The 23,332-nt window shown below is 40.6% G+C and overlaps 1 protein-coding gene across 2 annotated transcripts in view; it reads left to right on the top strand.

Moving 5' to 3' along the window:
* The window catches only part of LOC137764326 (uncharacterized), a 52,009-nt gene that overhangs the window by 17,992 nt on the left and 10,685 nt on the right, over positions 1-23,332 (top strand). The gene's annotated exons all lie outside the window — the stretch shown is intronic.

Genomic DNA, 23,332 nt, shown 5'->3' with positions numbered 1-23,332 from the left:
CTGAAATTCAGGTCGCTATCTCTTGCCTAAATTATTGTTATCAGCCACCAACTTAGCCTCTCAGTCTCCAGTCTTTTTTCTTTGAGTTCATTTTCCACATTATGTATGACGCTTCCCAAACACAAATCTAACCTCGCTGTTTTCCATAACAACCCTTCCATGACTTCCCATTGCTTTTAAGATAAATTCCAAACTCTACACCGTGGTTAACAATGCCTTTTATAATTCAGTCCTTGTCTATTTCCCCAGTCCCATCTGTGAACACTTCTGTCTTTATCTAATCTTCAACTTTATTGAATTATTTTCAGTTACTCAAAGACACCAAATTCTCTCTCACCTCTAGGCATTTGAATAGGGGTTCTCTCTGCCTGAGTACTTTACCCCACGTTTTCTTTCTGACCAACTTCTAACCATTCTTCACTTTTCAGCTCAGAGAAAGGAAGAAGTCTTTCCTGAAAACCCAGACTAGCTGAGTCCCCTCTCTGTGCTCCTAGAGCATTCAAGGCATACATTTTTTTTTTTAAAACATCTTTATTGGAGTATGATTGCTTTACAATGGTGTGTTAATTTCTGCTGTATAACAAAGTGAATCAGCTATACATATACATATATCCCCATATCTCCTCCCTCTTGCGTCTCCCTCCCACCCTCCCTATCCCACCCCTCTAGGTGGTCACAAAGCACCGAGCTGATCTCCCTGTGCTATGCGGCTGCTTCCCACTAGCTATCTGTTTTACGTTTGGTAGTGTATATATGTCCATGCCACTCTCTCACGTCGTCGAGCTTACCGTTCCCCTGTGCCCTCAAGTCCATTCTCTACATCTGCGTCTTTATTCCTGTCCTGCCCCTAGGTCCTTTGTGACCTTTTTTTTTTTTTTTTTAGATTCCATATATATGTGTTAGCATATGGTATTTGTTTTTCTCTTTCTAACTTACTTCACTCTGTATGACAGAATCTAGGTCCATCCACCTCACTACAAATGACTCAATTTTGTTTCTTTTTATGGCTGAGTAACATCCCATTGTATATATGTGCCACATCTTCTTTATCCATTCATTGGTCGATGGACACTTAGGTTACTTCCATGTCCTGGCTATTGTAAATAGAGCTGCAGTGAACATTGTGGAACATGACTCTTTTTGAATTATGGTTTTCTCAGGGTATATGCACAGTAGTGGGATTGCTGGGTCGTATGGTAGTTCTATTTTTATTTTTTTAAGGAACCTCCATACTGTTCTCCATAGTGGCTGTATCAATTTACATTCCCACCAACAGTGCAAGAGGGTTCCCTTTTCTCCACAGCCTCTCCAGCATTGTTTGATTGTAGGTTTTTTGATGATGGTCATTCTGACTGGTGTGAGGTGATACCTCATTGTAGTTTTGATTTGCATTTCTCTAATGATTAGTGATGTTCAGCATTTTTTCATGTGTTTGTTGGCTATCTGTATATCTTCTTTGGAGAAATGTCTATTTAGGTCTTCTGCCCATTTTTGGATTGGGTTGTTCGTTTTTTTGATATTGAGCTGCATGAGCTGCTTGTAAATTTTGGAGATTACTCCCTTGTCAGTTGCTTCATTTGCAAATATTTTCTCCCATTCTGAGGGTTGTCTTTTCGTCTTGTTTATGGTTTCCTTTGTTGTGCAAAAGCTTTTAAGTTTCATTAGGTCCCATTTGTTTATCTTTGTTTTTATTTCCATTTCTCTAGGAGGTGAGTCAAAAAAGATCTTGCTGTGATTTATGTCATAGAGTGTTCTGCCTATGTTTTCCTCTAAGAGTTTTATAGTGTCTGGCCTTACATTTAGGTCTTTAATCAATTTTGAGTTTATTTTTGTGTATGGTGTTAAGGAGTATTCTAATTTCATTCTTTTACATGTAGCTGTACAGTTTTCCCAGCACCACTTAAAAAGAAGCTGTCTTTTCTCCATTGTATATTCTTGCCTGCTTTATCAAAAATAAGGTGAACATATGTGCCTGGGTTTATCTCTGGGCTTTCTATCCTGTTCCATTGATCTATATTTCTGTTTTTATGCTAGTACCATACTGTCGTGATTACTGTAGCTTTGTAGTATAGTCTGAAGTCAGGGAGCCTGATTCCTCCAGCTCTGTTTTTCTTTCTCAAGATTGCTTTGGCTATACGGGGTTTTTTGTGTTTCCATACAAATTGTGTAATTTTTTGTTCTAGTTCTGTGAAAAATGCCATTGGTAGTTTGATAGGGATTGCATTGAATCTGTAGATTGCTTTGGGTAGTATAGTCATTTTCACAATGTTGATTCTTCCAATCCAAGAACATGATATATCTCTCCATCTGTTTGTATCATCTTTAATTTCTTTCATCAGTGTCTTATAGTTTTCTGCATACAAGTCTTTTGTCTCCTTAGGTAGGTTTATTCCTAGGTATTTTATTCTTTTTGTTGCAATGGTAAATGGGGGTGTTTCCTTAATTTCTCTTTCAGATTTTTCATCATTAGTGTATAGGAATGCAAGAGATTTCTGTGCATTAATTTTGTATCCTGCTACTTTACCAAATTCATTGATTAGCTCTAGTAGTTTTCTGGTAGCGTGTTTAGGATTCTCTATGTATAGTATCATGTCATCTGCAAACAGTGACAGCTTTACTTCTTCTTTTCCAATTTGGATTCCTTTTCTTTCTTTTACTTCTCTGATTGCTGTGGCTAAATGTTCCAAAACTATGTTGAATAATAGTCTAAGAGTGGGCAACCTGGTCTTGTTCCTAATCTTAGTGGAAATGGCTTCAGTTTTTCACCACTGAGAACAATGTTGGCTGTGGGTTTGTCGTTTATGGCCTTTATTATGCTGAGGTAAGTTCCCTTTATGCCTACTTTCTGGAGGGCTTTTATCATAAATGGGTATTGAATTCTGTCAAAAGCTTTTTCTGCACCTATTGAGATGATCATATGGTTTTTCTCCTTCAATTTGTTAATGTGGTGTATCACATGATTGATTTGCATATATTGAAGAATCCTTGCTTTCCTGGGATAAACCCCACTTGATGATGGTGTATGAGTTTTTTTTTTTAAGATTTATTTATTGATTGATTGATTGATTGCTATGTTGGGTCTTCGTTTCTGTGCTAGGGCTTTCTCTGGTTGCGGCAAGCGGGGGCCACTCTTCATCGCGGTGCGCGGGCCTCTCACTATCGTGGCCTCTCTTGTTGCAGAGCACAGGCTCCAGACGCGCAGGCTCAGTAGTTGTGGCTCACGGGCCCAGTTGCTCCGCGGCATGTGGGATCTTCCCAGACCAGGGCTCGAACCCGTGTCCCCTGCATTAGCAGGCAGATTCTCAACCACTGCTCCACCAGGGAAGCCCCTATGATATTTTTAATGTGCTGTTGGATTCTGTTTGCTAGTATTTTGTTGAGGATTTTTGCATCTATGTTCATCAGTGATATTGGCCTGTAGTTTTCTTTCTTTGTGACATCTTTGTCTGGTTTTGGAATCTGGGTGATGGTGGCCTTGTAGAATGAGTTTGGGAGTGTTCCTCCCTCTGCTATATTTTGGAAGAGTTTGAGAAGGACAGGTGTTAGCACTTCTCTAAATGTTTGATAGAATTCTCCTGTGAAGCCATCTGGTCCTGGGCTTTTGTTTGTTGGAGGTTTTTTAATCACAGTTTCAATTTCAGTGCTTGTGATTGGTCTGTTTATATTTTCTGTTTATTCCTGGTTCAGTCTCAGAAGGTTGTGCTTTTCTAAGAATGTGTCCATTTCTTCCAGGTTGTCCATTTTATTGGCATATAGTTGCTTGTAGTAATCTCTCGTGATCCTTTGTATTTCTGCAGTGTCAGTTGTTACTTCTCCTTTTTCATTTCTAATTCTATTGATTTGAGTCTTCTCCCTTTTTTTCTTGATGAGTCTGGCTAATGATTTATCAATTTTGTTTATCTTCTGAAAGAACCACCTTTTAGTTTTATTGATCTTTGCTATTGTTTCCTTCATTTCTTTTTCATTTATTTCTGATCTGATCTTTATGATTTCTTTCCTTCTGCTAACTTTCGGGTTTTTTTGTTCTTGTTTCTCTAATTGCTTTAGGTGGAAGGTTAGCTTGTTTATTTGAGATGTTTCTTGTTTCTTAAGGTAGGATTGTATTGCTATAAACTTCCCTCTTAGAACTGCTTTTGCTGCATCCCAGAGGTTTTGGGTTGTGGTGTTTTCATTGTCATTTGTTGCTAGGTATTTTTTGATTTCCTCTTTGATTTCTTCAATGATCTCTTGGTTATTAAGTAGTGTATTGTCTAGCCTCCATGTATTTGTATTTTTTACAGATTTTTTCCTGTAGTTGACATCTAGTCTCATAGTGTTGTGGTCAGAAAAGATACTTGATACGATGTCAATTTTCTTAAATTTACCAAGGCTTGATTTGTGACCCAAGATATGATCTACCCTGGAGAATGTTCCATGGCTACTTGAGAAGAAAGTGTATTCTGTTGTTTTTGGATGGAATGTCTTATAAATATCAATTAGGTACATCTTGTTTAATGTGTCATTTAAACCTTGTGTTTCCTTATTTATTTTCATTTTGGATGATCTGTCCATTGGTGAAAGTCGGGTGTTAAAGTCCCCTACTATGATTGTGTTACTGTCTATTTCCCCGTTTATGGCTGTTAGCATTTGCCTTATGTATTGAGGTGCTCCTATGTTGGGTGCATAAATGTTTACAATTGTTATATCTTCTTCTTGGATTGATCCCTTGATATTATGTAATGTCTTTCTTTGTTTCCTGTAACAGTCTGTATTTTAAAGTCTATTTTGTCTGATATGAGAATTGCTACTCCAGCTTTCTTTTGATTTCCATTTGCATGGAATATCTTTTTCCATCCCCTCACTTTCAGTCTGTATGTGTCCCTAGGTCTGAAGTGGGTCTCTTGTAGACAACATATATATGGGTCTTGTTTTTGTATCCATTCAGCCAGTCTATGTCTTTTGGTGGGAGCATTTAACCCATTTACATTTAAGGTAATTATCGACATGTATGTTCCTATTACCATTTTCTTAATTGCTTTTGGGTTTGTTGTTGTAGGTCTTTTCCTTCTCTTGTGTTTCATGCCTAGAGAAGTTCCTTTAGCATTTTTTATAAAGCTGGTTTGGTGGTGCTGAATTCTCTTAGCTTTTGATTGTAAAGGTTTTAATTTCTCCATCAAATCTGAATGAGATCCTTGCTGGGGATAGCAATCTTGGTTGTAGGTTTTTCCCTTTCATCAATTTAAATATGTTCTGCCAGTCCCTTCTGGCTTGCAGAGTTTCTGCTGAAAGATCAGCTGTTAACCTTATGGGGATTCCCTTATATGTTATTTGTTGTTTTTCCCTTGTTGCTTTCAATATTTTTTCTTTGTATTTAGTTTTCTAAATTAATTAATTAATTATTAACTTCTTTATTTTTGGCTGCATTGGGTCTTTGTTGCTGCACACGGGCTTTCTCTAGTTGCAGCAAGCGGGGGGCAGGAGATACTCTTCATTGCAGTGCATGGGCTTCTCATTGCGGTGGCTTCTCTTGTTGCGGAGCACGGGCTCTAGGCGCACGGGCTTCAGTAGTTGTGGCACCAGGCTCAGTAACTGTGGCTCATGGGCTCTAGAGCGCAGGCTCAGTAGTTGTGGCACATGGGCTTAGTTGCTCTGCGGCATGTGGGATCTTCCCGAACCAGGGCTCGAACCCATGTCTCCTGCATTGACAGGCAGATTCTTAACCACTGCACCACCAGGTAAGTCCCTTTGTATTTAATTTTGGATAGTTTGATTAATATGTGTCTTGGCGTGTTTCTCCTTGCATTTATCCTGTATGGGACTCTCTGTGCTCCCTGGACTTGATTAACTATTTCCTTTCCCATATTAGGGAAGTTTTCAACTATAATCTCTTCAAATATTTTCTCAGTCCCTTTCTTTTTCTCTTCTTCTTCTGGGACCCCTATAATTTGAATGTTGGTGCATTTAATGTTGTCCCAGAGGTCTCTGAGACCGTCTCAATTCTTTTCATCCTTTTTTCTTTATTCTGCTCTGCGGTAGTTATTTCCACTATTTTATCTTCCAGGTCACTTATCTGTTCTTCTGCCTCAGTTATTCTGCTATTGATTCCTTCTATAGAATTTTTAATCTCATTTATTGTGTTGTTCATCATTGTTTGTTTGCTCTTTAGTTCTTCTAGGTCCTTGTTAACCATTTCTTGTATTTTCTCCAATCTATTTCCAAGATTTTGGATCATCTTTACTATCATTACTCTGAATTCGTTTTCAGGTAGACTGCCTATTTCCTCTTCATTTGTTTGCTCTGGTGGGTTTTTACCTTGCTCCTTCATCTGCTGTGTGTTTCTCTGTTTTTTCATTTGGCTTAACTTGCTGTGGTTGGGGTCTCCTTTTCGCTGCCTGCAGGTTCGATATTCCCGTTGTTTTTGGTGCCTGCACCCAGTGGCTAAGGTTGTTTCAGTGGGTTGTGTAGGCTTCCTGGTGGAGGGGACTAGTGACTGTGTTCTGGAGGATTAGGCTGGATCTTGTCTTTCTGGTGGGCAGGACCACGTCCAGTGGTGTGTTTTGGGGTGTCTGTGACCTTATTATGATTTTAGGGAGGCTGTCTGCTATTGGGTGGGGCTGTGTTCCTGTCTTGCTAGTTGTTTGGCATAGGGTTTCCAGGACTGTAGCTTGCTGGTCGTTGAGTGGAGCTGGGTCTTAGTGTTGAGATGGAGATCTCTGGGAGAGCTTTTGCCATTTAATATTACATGGAGTCGTGAGGTCTCTGGTGGACCAATGTCCTGAACTCGGCTCTCCCACCTCAGAGGCACAGGCCTGACACCCGGCCAGAGCACCAAGACCCTGTCATCCACACGGCTGAGAAGAAAAGGGAGAAAAAATGAAAGAAAGAAAAATAAAATAAAGTTATTAAAATAAAAAAAATTATTAAAACTAAAAAAAATTAAAAAGTAATAAAAAAAAGAAAAGGAAAGAAAGAAGAGAGCAACCAAACCAAAAAACAAATCCACCAATGATAACAAGTACTAAAAACTATACTAAAAAAAAAAAAAAAAGACAGAACGCTAGGACAAATGGTAAAAGCAAAGCTATCCAAACAAAATCACACAAAGAAGCATGCACATACACACTCACAAAAAGAGAAAAAGGAAAAATATATATATATATCATTGCTCCCAAAGTCCACTGCCTCAATTTTGGGATGATTCTTTGTCTATTCAGGTATTCTAGAGATGCAGGGTACATCAAGTTGATTGTGGAGATTTACTCCACTGCTCACGAGGCTGCTGGGAGAAATTTCCCTTTCTCTTCTTTGTCACACAGCTCCTGGGGCTCAGCTTTGGATTGGACCCGCCTCTGCGTGTAGGTCGCCGGAGGGCATCTGTTCCCCGCCCAGACAGGATGGGGTTAAAGTAGCAGCTGATTAGGGGCCTCTGGCTCACTCAGGCCGGGGGGAGGGAGGGGTATGGATGCGGGGTGAGCCTGTGGCGGCAGAGGCCGGCGTGACATTGCCACAGCCTGAGGCACGCCATGTGTTCTCCCGGAGAAGTTGTCCCTGGATCACGGGACCCTGGCAATGGTGGGCTGCACAGGCTCCCGGAAGGGGAGGTGTGGATAGTGACCTGTGCTCGCACACAGGCTTCTTGATGGCTGCAGCAGCAGCCTTAGCGTCCCATGCCCGTCTCTGGAGTCCGCGCTGATAGCTGCGGCTCGCGCCCGTCTCTGGAGTTCGTTTAGGCGGTGCTCTGAATCCCCTCTCCTCGTGCACCCCAAAACAATGGTCTCTTATCTCTTCGGCAGCTCGAAGACTTTTCGAAGACTTTTCCCCGGACTCCCTGCCGGCTAGCTGTGGCGCACTAGCCCCCTTCAGGCAGTGTTCACGCAGCCAACCCCAGTCTTCTCCCTGGTATCTGACCTCCGAAGCCCAAGCCTCAGCTCCCAGCCCCCACCCACCCCGGCGGGTGAACAGACAAGCCTCTCGGGCTGGTGAGTGCTGGTCGGCACCGATCCTCTGTGCGGGAATCTCTCCGCTTTGCCCTCTGCACCCCCATTGCTGCGCTCTCCTCCATGGCCCCGAAGCTCCCCCCTCCGCCACCCGCAGTCTCCACCCGCGAAGGGGCTTCCTAGTGTGTGGAAACCTTTCCTCCTTCACAGCTCCCTCCCACTGGTGCAGGTCCCATCCCTATTCCTTTGTCTCTGTTTTTTCTTTTGCCCTACCCAGGTACGTGGGGAGTTTCTTGCCTTTTGGGAGGTCTGAGGTCTTCTGCCAGCGTTCAGTAGGTGTTCTGTAGGAGTTGTTCCACATGCAGATGTATTTCTGATGTAATTGTGGGGAGGAAGGCGATCTCCACGTCTCACTCCTCAGCCATCTTGAAGGTCTCCTCCAAGGCATACATTTAAAGTGGTCTGTTTGCCTGGCTGTGTCTCTTACTCAGCTCCATCTGAAGAGTCTGTTTCATTCACTTCTCTATCCTTAGCACCTAAGCCTGAGACATGGCAGGTACTTAGTAAATGCTATATAAATGAGAGAAGAACAAGAATAGGATGGAGGTGGAAGCATATTTACCGACAGCCATTGTGCTACCTGGGAAAAGTAATCTTCAGTTACCTTTGCATTCCCACTGTCCTCCAGGCTCTGTTCAAAGCAACTCCATGCCTTGAATTTTCCCAACAACGCTAAATAGATGAGGATTTTGATGCTTAGATAAATAAGGTAACTTGCCAAAAGTCAGACATCTATTAATCTGTGGCTTTCTCCTCTTTGGTAGTGTGAGTGTTCACTATGTCTAACAAGATAGATTGTTAACCATATTTTGCATAAAAGTACTACCAACCTGATTATGATAGACTTAATAAACAAATATATTCTTTAAATTAGAAAATGTCATTTTATTTTAAATAGCTGTATGTCCTTGTTATGAGGAAACTGTTAAGATTATTTTCCAGAACCTTTGCCAATATTGTATAAATTAAGTAAAATTTCAGTGAAACTACCCTCCTTCAAAATAGTTTCAAAACCTTCTCAAGAAGGACAGATGGTGTTTTCATCATAAACAATAATATGGAGGATACCAAAGCCAGTTGAGGTGAGGCAAAGCACCAAGCACCATTCAGCCAGGCTATTGCTTTAAGATGCATAAAGAAATTTGTTCAGAATTGGGAAATATTACAGAATTCAAAAAACCCCACAACATATTTAGCCATCCAAAATGTATTTCACAAGCTTCTCAGTTCATTCTATTTTTCTACAAGAGATTAGTCAATATTTTGGTAATCAGGTTTTGAGAAGGCAGTTTGAAACTCTGATTTTCACAGAGAATGGGATCAGTGTATATTTTCATGAAGTGGTTTTAAATGGCAATACTTTCAACTTTACCCTGAAGGAACTACAAGCTAGTTGATTAACTTTGTGTGAAAATAAATCCATAGCAATAAGCACTGGAAAGAATTATATAAAGACTTAAGCCTGTGAACGTGTTATAGAGTGGTGGGATATTTTCCCCCTAATTTGACAGATGCTGTGTGTGCCATAGATAAAAGTTAGGGACAAGTACAAGGTCCGCGTAGCAACCTATGCCTGGGCAGGCTCCAGTATCTAGCTCACATCCACCTGAACTCTTTTTTTTTTTTCTAAAATTTCTTTTTTTTTTTAATTATTTTTTTAACATCTTTATTGGAGTATATTTGTTTTACAATGGTGTGTTAGTTTCTGCTTTATAACAAAGTGAATCAGTTCTACATATACATATGTCCCCATATCTCTTCCCTCTTGCGTCTCCCTCCCTCCCACCCTCCCTATCCCACCCCTCTAGGTGGTCACAAAGCACCAAGCTGATCTCCCTGTGCTATGCAGCTGCTTCCCACTAGCTATCTGTTTTACATTTGGTAGTGTATATATGTCCATGCCACTCTCTCACTTTGTCCCAGCTTACACTTCCCCCTCCCCATATCCTGAAGTCTATTCTCTAGTAGGTCTGTGTCTTTATTCCCGTCTTGCCCCTAGGTTCTTCATGACCATTTTTTGTTTTTTGTAGATTCCATGTATATGTGTTAGCATACGGTATTTGTTTTTCTCTTTCTGACTTACTTCACTCTGTATGACAGAGTCATGTACCAAAATGTTCATTGCAGCTCTATTTACTATAGCCAGGACATGGAAGCACCTGAACTCTTAAAAAGCAGTCCTGTGGACCGGAAGTAGGTGGTTCCACACTGTGACCACTCCCCTCAGGCTATGATGTCTATTTTGGCTCAAGACTCTTGACACCAATTAACAAGATTCATTCTGTCCCAAAGTACAGAGCAAATTGTGCTCATTTGATTAGCCCAAACTCTGTAAAAGCCCTATGCTCAGTAACTCATAGTTGTGTCGGGTACTTAAGAGCTTTCAGCAGAGCCCAGGAATAGAAGCAGGGATGCTGCGGGTTGAGTTCTCCCCCACTCCTTCCTGTGGGCGTCACACTGCTGAGGAAAAAATAGGGGAACAGCTGGAGGGAGGCAGGGCCCTTGGCAGCAGAGCATGGTGTCAGAACCCGATCTGGTGAAGCAGAGTGCCGTCGGTAGTTACATCAAGAGTGCCAGGTCCTTTCGAGCTGCCAAAAGAGGATGACTGTGGGTGGGTGGTTAGAACAAAGAGGCAAAGGGAAGAACACAAGCCAATTTCCAGGGAGGGGTGGGAACTAAGCAATGGAGAAGATGCCCTCAGAGATGTGGTATGTTAGTGGCTATTTTATGTGTGTCTGTGGGGAGGTGAGGGGTCACAATCTGTGTTAAGTGAGTTCCATATATAAGGTAGGGTTGTTGTGTGTGAGGAGCTGATACTCAGTGATGAACTTCCAATGAAGCCAAGATGGGTTTTGCTCATGGGCTCACTCTGGCTCCACACAAGAGGTTTAGAGACATGTACAGGGCTCCTAGCATGTCTATGACAGGGCAGTCTTGGCACAAGAAGTAACCCATTAGAACTGCAAGGCTCTTTTGTGACTTCTGGCCCAGAAGAGGGCTTCTTGCGTTACAAGGAGACACAATGTTAGAACCCCAGGACTCCACTAGGCTTGCCAAAGCACACTAAGGAGTCCAATTCACCAGATATAATCCCTTGAAAATAACATGTCTAAATATGAGTGAGTGACCTCCTGGTAGGAGGAATGAAATATTAGTATTTGGTCTATTGATTGCTTATCTGTGGTGCACTTAATACAGATCTTGACCTTCCATGTAGAACTGCCTCCTGACTCTGCAGGCATCTTCCCCATGGCTCATTTCCCACCACTCCTTGGTGCATGTTTGATCCTTCTGCCTTTTTGTTCATCCCACCCACCTGCAGACCTTCCTTCTTGGCAGCCTAATAACAAGCAGTGGGTCCAAAAGAAATGAACTAGAAAACCTTGAAGTAAATGTTGATCACCATTTTATCTTACTAATCCCACCTCAGTCTGCTTGTTTATATCACTATGATACATACAATATTAAATTGTAAAGCTCTTTTCCATATTCTGCCCTGTGATTGTTTTCTACTTTTTTTAATCTCTGAATTTAGTCTCTTCTTATGCAGAAAATAAAAACTCCTTAAAGGTGGTGATGAATGTTTTATGATTTGGTATTCTATCTAATGCATAAGGGTTGAAGTGTGGATGATACAGATATATAGTGTTAATACCAAGTGTTTTTATTTCTTTACTTAGTACCTGAGACAGTACATGTGCAATTAGACCTTTAAAATCCTTTTGTTGATTTATTAGTTGCCTCTTAGGTGTTTTTGATTGTGAATCTCTCTTGGACAAGCTGTTTGACCTCTCTCAACATAGTTTTATTAACATGCTTTCCAGACCTAGTTTTTTTTTTAAACATCTTTATTGGAGTATAATTGCTTTACAATGGTGTGTTAGATTCTGCTTTATAACAAAGTGAATCAACAATACATATACATATATGCCCATATCTCCTCCCTCTTGTGTCTCCCTCCCACCCTCCCCATCCCACCCCTCTAGGTGGTCACAAAGCACCGAGCTGATCTCCCTGTGCTATGCGGCTGCTTCCCACTAGCTATCTATTTTACATTTGGTAGTGTATATATGTCCATGCCACTGTCTCACTTCGTCCCAGCTTACCAGACCTAGATTTTTATGATACAATAGTAAAACCAACCCACTCTAAATCACTACTTTATTATGTTTTTTTCCTAAAATATTCTGGAATATAACAACAAAATATATTTGAGTGAAGAGTATTGACATTATTAAATTTGAAAATAATTCCAAATGACTCTCTGGACTTAAGAGTGTGTTCATCTTTGAAAACAATTCAGGAAACTCTACTTGTCTCTTCACATTGATGGAACTGAATTTGTGCACTTTGCAGAAAGTACTTTGTTCTAAATTGAAGAATGTAGTTGGGATCAAATTAGATAATGTATGCAGAAGTGCCCTGTTAATTGGTTTATCGTATATATCATTAGTACGGTTAATGATGATGGTAGTCATGGAACAGCCAAGAATACCTTTAGGTACATTTAGAACTGGAACCTCACTAGGTGTGGCTGTCACCCATGAGTTAGCTAGATGACTGGGGGCTGCCAATCTAGTGCTTCTCCAACTTTAATGTGCATAGGAATTACCTGCTGCTTCTGATTCAAAAGCCTGGAGTCAGGCCTGGGTGTCTTAATTTCTAAAAGGCTTCCAGGTGATGCCAACACCGCTGATCCACAGAAAACACTTCAGGCAGCAAGGTTCTCAGCCTTCATAACAGTTGCTGATTAGGAAAAAGAAGAATATTTGGCAGGATAAAGCCAAGGACCATGTTCTCTGGAGTGCAGACCACCTGTAATCCACTATCACAGCAAATTTATGAAAGCAGAGACAGAGAAAGAATCTTATCTTTGTATCCTATTTTGCCTTTGTTTTAAATTATTAATATCTTATTTTCAATTCAGTTGATCTCAAGAAACATTTACTGAGCAACTCTTAGGATAGTTGGGCTCAAATTACAGAACCTTTGTACCTGGCACCCCTAAACACACATGCACACATGCACACACGCACACCCCTCGAAGCGCCTGAATAATTCCAACTGAGTGTGAGGTTGGAGGAGGAGGGGGTCGGGATGTAAGAAAATAAGCAGTCTAGGATTCTTTTTAGGATATTTTTTATTATAGTCCCCCTAAAAGCTTCTTGCAAAACTCTATTCCCCTGAAACATTTTAAATTGATATTAAAATTTTTTCATTATAAATTTAAGTAGTAGTGAAGGATGTTGTTTATGGCATGCTGCAAATATCTATATTTTTAAAAAAAGCTATCCCTCTTCAGTGGAAATAAAAGTACCACAGTGATTGGAACCCATTGCCATCCATTTAAAACGCTAACAAACAAGCTCCTTTCTGTCAGAAATTTCATCTTGTCTCTTTTTCTCCAACTTCCATTTCTATTCCACTTCTCCCGTAGATTTTTATCCTAATGTAATAGGCTTTTATGTCGACCATCTTTTATTGGCATTCTTGTCATGCTTCTTCACCTCAAATATATATCCTATGAACATATGTGTACAACAATTTCTTTTGGGTTGACTTATCATAAATACCAGTAATATGCATTTGATTAGAACATCATAAACTATGAATTCTGATAAACAATTATTATATGACTACTGGTTGGCACTAATACCCCCAAACAATACACAGAGAGGGCGTAAGGCAAGGCTTAATGGAAAGTCTTACATCTAAGAGTCAGCAGAAGAGCACACAGGATTTCCCAAGTTCTCATCCCACCGTGAGAGGTGGTTAGGCCCAGGAGCTCACTTATGTAAACCTAGGGCATTGAGAAGAGACAGGAAGCATTTGTTTAACTATGTAACAACAGTGGCTTCCTAGAGGTGGGATGACTTTCTTAGAAAAGAGTTGTAGTTGGAGCTTAGTGAGGCTGATATCAGCTAGAAGCTGCCTCACCATATTTTTGAGCTGGCCCGTTGCTAGGCTGCCTGATGTGGCAGGGAGACAGAGCCACTGAAGCCTTTCAGCAGACAAGGGTATGTTTCTTGTCACCCAAAAAGTAAAATTTATTGGAAATGTATCTCTTAATGAGATGGATGGGGGAGGATATGTTATGGTGCCTTGATTAAAGGAATGGTTTACAGGATTATTCATTTGGCAAAGTACAGTATTAAAATTAAGACTAGGTAAGAGATATGATTTTCTTGCTAAAATGGGAGGAAATTTGGAAAGAAGAGTATGAGAAGAGACCCTTGACATATTGATAAGTGAAAGAAGCCCATCTGAAAAGGCTACATGCTGTATGATTCCAACTATATGACATTCTGGAGAAGGCAAAACTGTGGAGACAGTAAAAAGATCAGTGGTTGCCAGAGAATAAGTGGGAGAGAGAGGAATAGACAGGCAGAGCACAGAGGATTTTTAGGGCAGTGAAACTATTCTGTATGATATTATAATGGTGGATACATGTCATTATACTTTGGTCAAAATCCATAGAACGTATACCACCAAGAGTGAACTCTAATGTAAACTATGGACTTTGGGTGATAATATGTCACTGCAGATTCATCAGTTGTAACAAAGGTAGCACTCTGGGACTTCCCTGGTGGCGCAGTGGATAAGACTCTGTGCTCCCAATGCAGGGGGTCTGGTTTCGATCCCAGATCAGGGAACTAGATCCCACATGTCGCAACTAAGAGTTCACATGCCACAACTGAGGAGCCTGCCTGCTGCAACTAAGACCCGGCACAACCAAATAAAGAAATATAAAACCGAACAAACAGAAAACAAAGGTAGCACTCTTGTGGAGGATGTTGATAGTGGGGCAGGCTGCGCCTGTGTAGAGGCAGAGGGTGTATGGAACAGTATTTTCTACTCAATTTTTCTGTGTATCTGAACCTGCTCTAAAAAATAGTCTATTTTTAAAAATAGAGGGAGAGAAAGAGAGAGACCCTTGGTGATTGGCATCTTCTTAGGCAAATGATTTTAGGAAAAAGTACGTGGAAGTTGAAGATCTGTACATAAGCATAAAACTAACCACGCTCATGTGCCCTTTAGAAAGTCTTCATGTACCCTCAGGCATAATTGAAACCTAGTTTGAAGATTTGGTCTAAGGTTGTAGGAGAGTGAATAGATAAAGAAATGTAGTAGGAAAAATGAGTTATTCATTGAACAAATGGTTTGGGGAAAACACGATAGTCATATGGAAAAAAATAAGGGTAGAATCACACCTCACCAAAAATTAAATTCTAGATGTATCAAAAATTTAAACATTAGAAAAAAACTATACCTAGAAAAATGGTACAGATGAACCGGTTTGCAGGGCAGAAATAGAGACACAGATGTAGAGAACAAACATATGGACACCACGGGGGGAAAGTGGCAGGGGGCTGGTGGTGGTGGGATTGGGAGATTGGGATTGACATATATACACTAAGATGTATAAAATGGATAACTAATAAGAACCTGCTATATAAAAAATAAAATAAAATTCAAAAAATAAAAAGCACTGTACATAGCAAAAAAAAAAAGAGAAAAACTATAAATGTAATAGCACAAACATGATCTGGAGAGTGGTAGGTGTGATTAGTGAGGTAGGAAATGAATTCTACAGCTGGTTTATGTAATCACAGATTGGCACTGTCATTGCGTTGTTAACATCCTGACTTGTGAAATAATAATGAGAATGAGAGTTAACTCTTATTGGGCACTTACCATGTTCGGGCAATGTTCTAAGCTCTTTATATGTATTAATACATTTAATTTTCACCACAACCCAATGTTGAGGGTATCGTTTTATACCTCCATTTAAGAGATGAGTCAATTAAGTCACAGAGTTGAGGTCACGTGCTGGTCAGGGAAGTGAAGACTTCTTAATTCAAGCAGCCTGGCTGTAGAACCCAGGGACTTAATCACCATACTCTACAATGAAGCAATGCTCAATTCTATGTGCTTTTAAAACATGCTAGATATACAGATTAGTATTACATTTTGACAAAGTTGTATCTACAGCAATAAGTTGAAACAGTTGGTGTGTTTATTTCCTTTAGAAAAGCTTTGGAAAAAGAGTGTTTTTCATTCAATAGTTCACTTACAAAACACAGGATTATTTTATCCCGTATGTATTCCAGTAACTGGAGAGTAAAATTTTGACATCTTTGCAAGGCTTATTTCACTATTTAATTTCATGGTGTTTAAAAAAAAATCACAGTGTGTAGACTAGTTTTAGAAACACACTGCCATTATGCATGAAATGTTTTACAAACATGATCATCAATAGTTTGATGGGCAAACTATTGTCCTTTAAATTAATATGCTGCTTGTGCTGACGTTGAGAGCAAATGTTGTCCCATTATTTCCGTGGCAGAGTAAACCTCACTAGAAAAGCAGGAATACCAAATAGCACACCAAATATACTAGCTTTATAATACTGTCATAAAATGATTATGGTGATGTTAAAGACAATATGAAATAATGGACTGTCAACTGCTTGATAACAAAAACACTCAATACTCTTTAGTACTAAATAATCTTTAAGATGAGATCAATTTTTGCTCAACATTAGATAAAAACTAATAAAGCCTTTTTCTTAGGGTGCTGGGGATTTAGAAAGCTTCATTTTTAAGCCTGTACAATGGAGTTTTACTCACTCTAATCTGAAAGAGAATAAAAAACAGTGCCTGCAATTGCACTGGCATGAAGTCCTGTCCTCAGCAGCCTACCTGGGAGGTCTTCTTAACACAGTAGTCTTTCCCTCACATTCTTTCTTATTTGGAAATGATTTGGGCTTGATCAGAGAGGTTGAAGAGTTATGTGTACCATTTTTCTAGATTCCATATATATATATGCGTTAATATACGATATTTGTTTTTCTCTCTCTGACTTACTTCACTCTGTATGACAGACTCTAGGTTCACTACATCACTACAAATGACCCAAGTTCGTTCCTTTTTATGGCTGAGAAAAATGGTACTGATGAATCTATTTGTAGGGCAGGAAAAAAGAAGCAGATGTAGAGAACGGTCTTGTGGACACGGGGCGGGGGAAGGGGAGGATGGGACGAATTGAGAGAGTAGCACTGATGTATATACATTACCATGTGTAAAATAGATAACTAGTGGGAAGCTGCTGTATAGCACAGGGAGCTCAGCTTGGTGCTCTGTGATGACCTAGATGGGTGGGAGGGAGGCTCAAGAGGGAGGGGATATGGGGATATATGTATACATACAGCTGATTCACTTTGTTCTACAGCAGAAACTAACACAACATTGTAAAACAATTATAACTCCAATAAAAAAAATATTAGGGCTTCCCTGGTGGCACAGTGGTTAAGAATCCGCCTGCCAATGCAGGGGACACAGGTTTGAGCCCTGGTCCGGGAAGATCCCACATGCTTCGGAGCAACTAAGCCCGTGCGCCACAACTACTGAGCCTGCGCTCTAGAGCCCGCAAGCCACAACTACTGAGCCCGTGAGCCACAGCTACTGAAGCCCACGTGCCTAGAGCCCATGCTCCGCAACAAGAGAAGCCACTGCAATGAGAAGCCCGCACACCGCAACGAAGACCCAATGCAGCCAAAAATAAATTTATTTAAAAAAAAAAAAAAAAAGCGAGAAGATCCAGGAATGGACAATTGTTAATAATCAAATTGCTAGTGATAAAAATTAAACAAATATGATGAATCTTAATTTTGGGCTTTTTTGCATTTTCAATTGAAAATGTAAAAACACTCAATAATATTCTGATGTGAAGAAAATGTGAACAAATACTTAATAAATCTAAATAACCTAAAAAAAAAGAGTTATGTGTAATACTCAGGGGAAAATATCTTCTTGGCAACTGATAGGAGAATTCCTGTGGGCAGAAATTTCATTTAAAAGAGAATCTGATGAACCTACAGGTAGAAGCTAGCTCAGGTTGGTACTCAGGGTTCCTGCCTAACAAAGAAAGCAAAGGAAGGAAAATAATGACTTTGGGGAAGAAAGGGATAAAAGGAAGGCACGCTGAAGTTGCCCAAACAGCCAACCAGGGCTTTGGGAGCAACAGAAATGTCCAGTGCACATTTGTTAGCTCTGTGGTCTAAATTCTTCCTTCAGTAAGTTCTATGTTGTTCAGTGATGCTCTGTAGCGTGGTTTTCTCTTTTGAAGGAATCCATGTTGTACTGAGTCCTGCTTCATGATTTGCACATAGTGAAAAAGTGGTTGCTTTCGGGAGCCACTGATATGTTGGTTACATGTGAAAAACCCTGCTTCCTTAAAGTTAAAAGGAAAGATGCCATGGTGGGGGGTGAGCAGTGGTTCACTAACCCCTTCTGTTAACGTGTCAGAGGCCCTTCCCAGAGGAAACTGCTTTCCTGAAAGAAGGCGCCCTGGGTTCCAAGCCTACCCCATCATCGTGGCAGCTGGGAGCAATTCACCCAGATAATCTCACTCTTCTACCGCTCCCTGGTTTTGGCAGTAAAAATGATAAGTCATTTGAATTTTGCAGCCAGAAGGGACATGGAGATAATTATGTTCAATCCCCTAATTTAGGAAGCAGAAGCATAGAGAAGTGAAAGACATGCCCAGTGTTACATGGCTATGCTAGCATGGGATGGTTAGAACCCAGGCCTTCTGTTTCCCACCAGTGTTCTTTCCACAACAACAGAAAAGCTGAAGAAATGTGGAAAAGGAGGAGGAAAAATGATACTGGCAAGTATGACTAAGGCATCAACAAAACGATGAAACCGATAAATGGCTGTTTTCTTCTTGCAACAGACTTTATTTTTCATCCAACGAAATACACAAGATAGAAGAAAATACGAAGAGCCAAAAAATATGTTGGTAGCAGGTGCTGAGTTTTGTGTAATGAGTTGTGTATTCGTCTCTTCTCATAGGTGAGAAACAGCTCAACCACCAGCTGGGGTGGGTGGAGAAGCAAAATTCTTGGTGGTGTCTAGTGACAATCAGAGCCCACCAGCTCAGCCGTACACCACATGAAGAGATCATGATTAGGAAGGGCACACAGAAGAGCCAGGTGTGCAACAGCTGGCAGGAATATGCATTTCCTTCAGATGTCACAAATCTTCATTTTCATTATTGAGTAACTGCGGTTATCGCGTCACTTAGCTCAACCAACGGTATCCGCAACAGAGCAAAAGAAAACCTCGTGAAGGTATTAATATTCTAGTACCACCAGATTCACACACACCCTGAACATTCTCTTTTTACAGGGTTTCACAGGTCATAGAGAATGATAGGACGATCTCTATATTGCTGAAGTTATAATCCGTAACTTCTGAATTCTTGAAAATGTGCTTTAAAGGTTGCTGTCTCCTGGATGCCAATCATCTTGGTGTTTAGGTGCTCAGATCCCTTAAGTTAAAAGAAAGCATGTATGAGTGAAGCGATACAGAGGCTTTGCCTGTCCTAAGCCAGCAGCCTCCAGTCTGAAGTAACGATTTCCATGGGGAGGGTTAGAAGATTCCTTGAATTGATTCACAGCTGATGCAAAAGCCAGAGGGAGGCTTGGTTAAGCAGTCATTTGTTGGCTGGTTTATGGTGATGGTTACAAAAGGAATATCCAGGTATATTTCCTAGTGGGGGCATTAGTCTCTCAGCAAGAGTTTCTGTTGTAGATTCCAACCCGTATTTATGACAACGGGCCTGCTAATATGACATATCACAGAGGCAATAATACCAGGCCTATACCTTAACCACAGTGGAATTGGCCTCTCTAAATATAGAAAACCCTGAGGAGAGATATTTTTCACATATACTAAATGGCAGTGTGACTTGCTGCATTAAAAATTTTTAAGCTTCTCAGGAAATATTGGGTTGGCTAAAAAGATCTTCAGGAGGCATATATATATGCCTTCCTATAACCTATAGTCAAAGTAGATTATTTAAATGTTTTAGATCATATGGTATAGCTCTTTTTTTACTCAAAATAAAACATATTTATAAGAGTGGTATATACATACAATGGCATATGTATTAGTCAAGGATCTCCAGAGAAACAGAATAGGACTTTGAGCTAGATATAGAGATAGATAGATACGATTTTTTTTGATAGATGTGATTTGCTATAATGAATTGGCTCATGTAATTATGGTGGCTGAGAAGTTCCAATGTCCGCAGTCAGTGAGCTGGAAACCCAGAAGAGATGAAGGTGTAGTTCCAGTTTGAAAAGCAGCAGCTCAAGGACAAAGAAGACCCAGTTTCAGTTCAAGTCTGAAGGCAGGGAAAAAAACTGATGTCCCAGCTTGAAGGCATTCCGGCCTCTTACTTGTGGGAGGGTCAGCCTGTTTTCAGTCTTCCAACTGATTGGATTGGTCCCACCCACACGAGGGAGGGCAACCTGCTTTTCTCAGTGTACTGATTCAAATGTTATTCTCATCAGAAACATCTTCACAGATACACTCAGAATAATGTTTGACCAAACGTCTGGACACCCTGTGGCCTGGTAAAGTTAATACATGAAATTAACCATTACAGAATACTATTCAGTCTTACAAAGAAAAGAAATTCTGACACCTGTTATAGTAGGGATGAACCTTGAGGAAATTATGTAAGCGAAATAAGCCGGTCACAAAAGGACAAATACTGTATGATTCCACTTATATAAGTTACCTAGAATAGTCAATTTCAGAGAGTCAGAAAGTAGAATGGTGGTTGCCAGGAGCTGTGGGGAAAGGGAAATGGGGAGTTACTTTTTAATAGGTACAGAGTTTTAATTTTGCAAGATGAAAGAGTTCTAGAGATTGATGGTGGAGATGGTTGCACAACATTATGAATGTACTAATATCACTGACTGTACACTTAAATGGTTAAGATGGTAACTCTTAAGTGTATTTCACCACAATTAAAAATAAAAAGAGAAGGATTCTGGGAAGGTGGTGGATTAGAAAGCAGTAGGAATCTGTCTTCCCACCTAGACAACAGTTGTACTAGCAGAATCTGTCTGATACAATATTTTGGAATTCTGGAGTCTATTAAAGGCTTGCAATTTCCAGGAGAAGTCTTGGATGTAAATTATGGCAACAGTGATCCCAGGCTCTGGGCAGCAGTGATCATGTGCTCTTTGTAATTCTACTTTCCCTTTTGTTCCTCTAGCTCATGGGGCTATAATCTTGTGCTACTTTACCTTCTTCTTTTCCTCCTCCTACCCATTCAATAGCCTTGTAACCAATTCCCTGTATTAAATTTCCCTATTTTAAATACCTACAGGGGTTTTGTTTTCTTTTTTGGACACTGACTAATAATCCACTTCTTCAATTAGATTATGTCAATTTAGGGCATATGCCCCCTCCTGTACAAAAAAAAAATTGTCATATTCTCTGAATGACTTTTAGATCAACAGGGACCCACTTCCCCAAAAGCCTCCTCTTAAGTTGAATGGGGTACATGGGAAAGAGGCAGATACCTGACTAGAGTCAGGATTCTATTGACAAGGAAGAAAGAGGGATGAGGTGCTCGGTAGGCAACCAGTGGTGTCCAAGGTCCCCCAGCTAGCAAGAAACAAAGCCAAGATATGTGTCCAAGTCCACTGGACTGGAAATACAGCACTGTACAGTATAGTATAGGGTCAAGTATACTGAACTGGGACCCAAGTCTGTTCATTGCCAGTCTGAACTATGGTGTCTGCATGTGCGTGGAGGACAGCTTGGCTCCCTAGATCTGGGAATGCAGGCCCTAGTTGTGTCATTAGAGCTCACAAGTTGTCATTTCACTAAGGGAGCATGCGTGACAAAAAATTCTACTTTTTTCTAATTCCTTTTTCTCTTGGGGCAGTCCAGTTTGAGCTTCGTGTGTGTGTCCGTGCTTCTGCAAGCCCACAGCTCTGATCATTATCAGCTGACACAGAAGCTTTGCAGACCTTCCATTAGTGGTGACAGTTTCACCACTGTCATTATTAAAGTTGTGCTGAACAAAGGATGTATTGATCTCTATGATGCTCAGACTTTTTATTTTGCTACATAGCATAATACTGATCAAGTCTAGGGCCAGCCACAGTCACATCGACTTTCTCCAATGTTCCTGCTGACTTACTGGAAAGAGTCTAAATTAAAGAAATAGTGTTTGGCCATTACCACATCTGTCACTTAACATTTTTCTTTTTTAATGTTGGACAGACTTGGGTATCTTCTGTTGTGTTTTAAGACATTTGAAGCTAAGGACAGTGTCTAGAATTGTGGTGGTGGTTGTGTTGTCTCCATAGAATTGTTCTTAGTGGCGAATTCTGGATTTCAAAGGCTACCCACATAGGATGATCTCCCACATACCCCTCAAAAAGATTTCTTCCTTAGATTTCCTTCCTTCCTTCCATCCTTCCTTCCTTCCCTCCTTCTGACTCACTGGTATTTCTAAATGTTTCCTCAGATTTAAGCAGCTTATCACATGCATTTTACTTATTTCTTGAAGCATATCTCATTTTGTAAGCATTGCATAACTGCCCAAGTTGGGGGGCTTTTGGGGATGGAATGGGGAAAGAGGTGAGGGTGTGGAGAGCAAACCCTATTGTTGGAATGTTACAATAACTGTTGATTAACTTTAGATGACTCCCTGAGGTAGAACAACTCACTTTTCTCTCCTACAGTAGTGGACATTCTCATAGATTTTCTTTTTCTTTTTTTTTTTAAATTAATTAATTAATTAATTTATGGCTGTGTTGGGTCTTCGTTTCTGTGCGAGGGCTTTCTCTAGTTGTGGCAAGTGGGGGCCACTCTTCGTCGCGGTGCGCGGGCCTCTCACTATCGCGGCCTCTCTTGTTGCGGAGCACAGGCTCCAGACGCGCAGGCTCAGTAGTTGTGGCTCACGGGCCCAGCTGCTCCGCGGCATGTGTGATCTTCCCAGACCAGGGCTCAAACCCGTGTCCCCTGCATTGGCAGGCAGATTCCTAACCACAGCGCCACCAGGGAAGCCCTCATAGATTTTCTAATTCTGGTCTTGAGGGTTTTAGGAGTGATAAAATATATAAATCAGAGGCAATTCCAAGGAAGCCCAGTTTGTGTCTCCTAGAAATGAACATGGTGTTATATCTGTACTTGAAGCAGGAGCAAGGGAGAAGAGGTGTCAAAGGAACATGGATATTTTGGAGCCATTAAGGGTTGCCAGGATCACTAGGACTGACTCAAGCCCTGACTAGCTAGAACATAGCTTCTTAGGACCTGGAAACCTCCATAGAGTATGGACCTCATCCCCAGCACATGCATGGGTACTTTAAGAGACATCCCATCTAAGCAGAAACCTGTAACCCAATTTGTATGGTCCACAGTATCTGGAAAGGTATACAGTTACTTAAGGACCCAGTGTTACTAATCATGGTCAGTAACACATTTTGAGGCCAGAGCATGGTACAAAATCTTTTTCTCATTTCTTTTGGATTCATTTCAGGC

Source organism: Eschrichtius robustus, chromosome 4 (genome assembly GCF_028021215.1).
Source record: "Eschrichtius robustus isolate mEscRob2 chromosome 4, mEscRob2.pri, whole genome shotgun sequence".
In the NCBI taxonomy this organism is placed as follows: Eukaryota; Metazoa; Chordata; class Mammalia; order Artiodactyla; family Eschrichtiidae; genus Eschrichtius; species Eschrichtius robustus.
This window is presented reverse-complemented; position numbering and strand designations above follow the sequence as displayed.